The following is a 5,306-nucleotide window of genomic DNA, read 5'->3' as shown; positions in this document are numbered from 1 at the left end:
CGTTTTTTCGACGAGGTATCCGTATGCTACCAGAAAGATGGGAAAAGGTAGTGGCTAGCGATGGACAATACTTCGAATAAAACATTATGTACCGTTCTTTCACAATAAATGCCCAATTTTTGATAAAAAACGGCGGAAACTTATTTATACTCCTAATATATTTTGTATATTATTGATATGTTAATTGCGACTGAAGAAGACTCCAGTTAAAGTCGAAATATTTTGCGTATTTTTTATATATGTTAAAGTGTTGATCATTAAATCATTATATTATTATATTAATATCTTTTTTTGGCTCAATGTGACCTTTCTCATTTACTAATTAAATTTGATTTTATTCTTATATCTTTTATATATGTATTCATTAAATTTTCAGATTTATTTTGGCTGCATTCCGATATTTACTGCCAGTATTAAAAATCTATACTTCACGTCACTTGTGCTATAGATTTCCAGTATTGGCAGTGTGAATATAGGAACGCAGCCTTAGTAATATTCATTTAAGTATGAAGGAGAGAGAGAGAAGGAGGAAGAGAGAAGGAACATATGAGCCACGCACGAGAAACAGGCTAGGCACGCTTCTCGCGGCCGGCAATGTTAGCTATAGCTATAGCTATAACGAAAGAAAGAAAACGACTATGTATGTCCCTCTCCTTCTACTGCTCGAAGTTGGCCGAAGCTCCGAGCGCACACGTACACGGCTGTTCGCCTGTGTGCGTATCCTCTTCACTTGCTGCTGCCATCAGGGATGCCAGTTCGGGTACGTTTACAGCATGCTGCAGCGCGTGGAGGGGATACGCACACAGGCGAGCAGCCGCGTACGTGTGCGCTTGGCGCTTCGGTCAGCTTCGGGCGGTAGAAAAGAACAAACATATAAAACCGCTCTCTTTCTATCCCGAGCTATAGCTATAGCTAATGCTGCGAGCCGCGAGAATCATGCCTGGCTTGTTCGTTCTGTCTCGCGCGTCGCTCGCGCGCGCGTATGTCCTTTTTCTCTCCCTCACTCTCTCTTTCTCGTTCCCCGTACTACTTAAAGAAAAATGAAAATAAAAATTGAAATATTATTATATTATTTTATATATAAATATAAAGTAAATAAAGAAATTATGAAGAGAGAGAAAATTGTGTGTTGCTGGAATTATTAATATTATTGATACATTAAATAATAATGACTTTTAATTAGTTTTATTAATTTATACTATTGATTATGAAATATGAAGGATATGAAATAAGCGCAAAAACCATGTGAAATTAGTTTTTATAATTTATTAAACCTTGTATCAAAACAAGAAATTTATTTACTTCTAGTAAAAAACTTTGCCAAATATTGTGCTTTTTTTTAATACATACAGAAAAACAGTATAAATATAATGTATAAAAAACAATATAATAAAATAAACCGACAATATAGAAATTTAACAATTATTTCAAGCGTATCGTCATATTCACGCAAATGTTAATGACATTTGTGTATTTGTTAAACAGTATCAAATAAACGCTTATAGTTAATAATATCAAGTTTACAGGTTTAGTTAACTGTAGATGCAATATCACATCCGTTCGCTGAACAATCAGATCGGTTCTTTTTTTTGTAAATCACGTTTGACTTTTCAGCGGACGATCATACTACATGTCAATCTATAAACAAAAAAGTGACGCATTGTGTGCCGTATAATCTTAACACTTAGCCAATCGAATGAAGAGATCTCCGTTTAAAGCATGATAATGATAACAATGATCGCTTGTATGTTGTTTACAATATAAATGATACTTTATTTTTATTTGAAAAGAAATATGATTTATCCCATATAATTCATTCCATATACACAAAAAAATGTACAAAATTATAAATTTTGACCTATCAATTTTTACGTAGTATATTTAGGAGAGAGAGTTTACATATGCATTGTACATAATACTTATAGCGGCAATATTAGTCGTTTATATATTTGGAAATATAAAATTATTTGAATGTATAGTTCATTTTAATTGTACTCAATACATTCTAGACTTCGAAAAAGAAAAGATTTATTTTATTGAGACTTTTATTTATCAATAAATGTTTCTATGTAATAAGAATAAAATATGTGCATTAAGAAAGTAAAGTAGAAAGTATGGATAACAAACAAATAGAATTTAATATTGTGTCAATAATAATAAAAAATGTAGAAAAGCAGATAAAGATCAGAAGCAAGTGGTTTGTCACTTTCATAATATGTAAAAACCGTTTCTGTCTGTGTAAAGTATTTTATATTTTAAATTTGTACAATTCGAACTTTGTACATTTTTACAATAAATAAATAAATATGTAAAGATGATAGTATAAAGCTTCGAGAAATTTCAAATAAATAATGANTCTTGGCTATTGAAGCAATAACACTGTTGTTAGAGTGTATGTGATTAAATCCGTTTATTATACAATTAAATAATTAAATAAGCATGAACGCTTTTGACCTTGTATTAGGTCTTTTTGAAATGCATATCTACAATAAATAACGTGTAAAAACAAATATTAGAATACAAATAATGAAAATTACAAAAAAGATTTGAACAAAAATCGCAAAAAATACAAAATATACAAAGTCACTTACAGATCATATTATAAAAAATAGGTCGCTCAATGTTGATCGTGGATATCTACACTAGCCATCCCGACCAACACTTTACAAAGGTAGAAATGCGACTGGGAAACAACGCATGTGTAAAGACAGAATTCAAATTTAACGAAAAAACATATCAATTTACGATGTCTTATCGACAAACGGTAAATAGGCATTATCTAAATTATCTGTATCGCACTGTAAATTAAGTCCGCTGACTTGACTTTTTACGTGGAGCATTTCTGACACCAACCTTTTTCTGTATGATCTCTCAAAGTTCAAAATTTCTACTTTATCCCACTCAAAATCATGTGAAAATTGATGTCTATGTTCAGTAATTACAGACTTCTGAGTGGAATTTCTATTGATGTGACATTTATGCTCCTTAATTCTGGCCTGTAACATTCTGCCAGTTTGTCCTACATAAGAAGCTGCACAATCGCGGCAATTGATCTTATATACCACGGAAGGATGTGAGAAAAGAGGTAAAGGATCCTTAAGAACGTTGATGAATTTTACCAGTTTGTCTAGGTTAAAATAAGCTAAACGTGTGTGAGAGTCAGTAGGAAATATATTAGAAAATCTCTCAGAAAATTTATTGATATAAGATAAGACAACCAGTGACGCTGCGTTTCATTAGAATTCTTGTTAGACAAAAACCTTCTTATGTCATTATTTTTATAAAAATTCTGTTTCAGTCTGATTATACGATTGTTAAAAATGAAGTCCATAGGATAATTATTGTCAAATAAAAAATTAAAAATAAAGTCAAAGTTTTTTTAATGAAATTTTGGATGTGATAAAAAGAAGGCTCTGTCCACAAGGCTAATGACCGTGCCTTTTTTTTGACATGTAGGATGGTTGGAAAAATAGTTAAGGTATCTACTAGAAAACGTTGGCTTGTGATACCAGTCATGTATTAATTTATTATTATCTTTAATAATAGTCATGTCCAAAAAATTGAGTCTATCACCACCCACCTCCAAAGTGAACTGAAGACGTGGATGATAATTATTGTACAGATTTAAAACAGCAACAAATTGCACTTTAGGAACCATAAGAGCTATGTCATCAACGTATCTTACATATAAAGGTGGACGGAAGGAAAGAGATTTAAGAATGGATATTTCCAACTCTTGCATAACAATGTCTGCAAGAATCGGAGAGAGGGGAGAACCCATAGGAGCTCCAAAGGTCTGCTTATAAAATTTATTATTGAACAAAAAAACAGTAGAGTTAAATACCAAATTAANTGCTAGGAAAAATTCCTCTTTAGGTAAAGTTGTATTGTGTGTAATTAAACACCATCTCTTTTCCAAACTACTACTTACAAGTTCAAATGGAATGTTGGTGAAAAGAGATACCACGTCGAGTGAAATGAGTTCGAAATTATCATCAAAGTTAACATTAGAGATCACACTGGCAAGGTGGAAACTATTAAGAACAAAACTCGACGGGGGTTTAAGATTTTTAGAAATTATTTTATGTAAAAAGATTGCCAAATTATGTAGAGGACTATTTATAGATGAAATAATGATCCTGAGGTGATTACCTGGTTTGTGTATCTTCGGAACTCCATAGGCTCTAGGAAGGATAGATATAGANGTATTTAAATTTTTATATGTTAGATCAGAGATGTATTCGCGAACCTTCCATCTCTTAATTAATTCTTTGAGAGAATTCAAAATGGAGTTCACTGGATTCTTTTTTATAAGAACATACGTATTGGTATCAGAAAGCATCTCCTCCATTCGACTCGTGTACAAATCCCTATCTATTGCAACAACCGCATTACCTTTATCAGCTCTAGTAAATGCAATAGAGGGATGATTTTTCATAAATTGACGAGTGAGTTTCTGAGCTTGAATGACATCTCTGTAATATGTGGTATTATTGAATTTAGATACTCTCATATGTTTAAGAGTAGAAACAAAGCGATTACGGCATTCTATTTTTTTGTGATAGAATAAATTATATACATCTTAGTATTTTCATTATTAATTTTTCTTACACTAAAATTAAACATTAAAATATACCTAACTTTATATTAAATAGATTTGAACTATTTCTAGTAAATCCAAAAATTACTGTGCCCTCATACACTTTAATATATATTATAATTAAGACTTTCCTAAAAAATTTTTATTTTTACTAAAANCAAATTAATTATAAAATTAACTTATTCGCTAATTTAATCCTTTTACCGTCACTATTCGTGAGATCATTAATAACCATTTCATTATCTAACGTAATTCAAATTTGATTTATNATAGAAATTAATAACTTCATATTTATTAGTTACGCACTTATAACAATTAAAGAAAAAAAAATTATATTTACCTACTTTCTTATCCAAGTTCTAGCTTCTTTAATTATATTATTTTCTATAATTATTAATCCNATTATTTTAATATCAAGACACCCCATACTTATAATATCCTTATTTTTAAAAGTAGGAATTCCGCCTCTACATCTGTGAATAACCTCATTATCTAAATTTATAAACTGACATGCTCTTACACTATTATTAACCTTTCAAAAATTACCCCCACTTATCATTTTTTATTTAACAGAAATTACAAACATTTTATTCATAATATTGATAATTATAACAATAATTGTCCCTCCAATCTCTATAATTAATATCAAAAGAATAAAAATGTTAATTACATACTCCTCGATTAACCAAACAGGATGAATCATCAT

The sequence above is a fragment of the Pseudomyrmex gracilis genome, unplaced genomic scaffold (assembly GCF_002006095.1).
Source record: "Pseudomyrmex gracilis isolate BER0280 unplaced genomic scaffold, ASM200609v1 scaffold_2878, whole genome shotgun sequence".
Classification (NCBI taxonomy): domain Eukaryota; kingdom Metazoa; phylum Arthropoda; class Insecta; order Hymenoptera; family Formicidae; genus Pseudomyrmex; species Pseudomyrmex gracilis.
The sequence above is the reverse complement of the archived record's forward strand: the minus strand, read 5'-3'. Positions refer to the sequence as shown.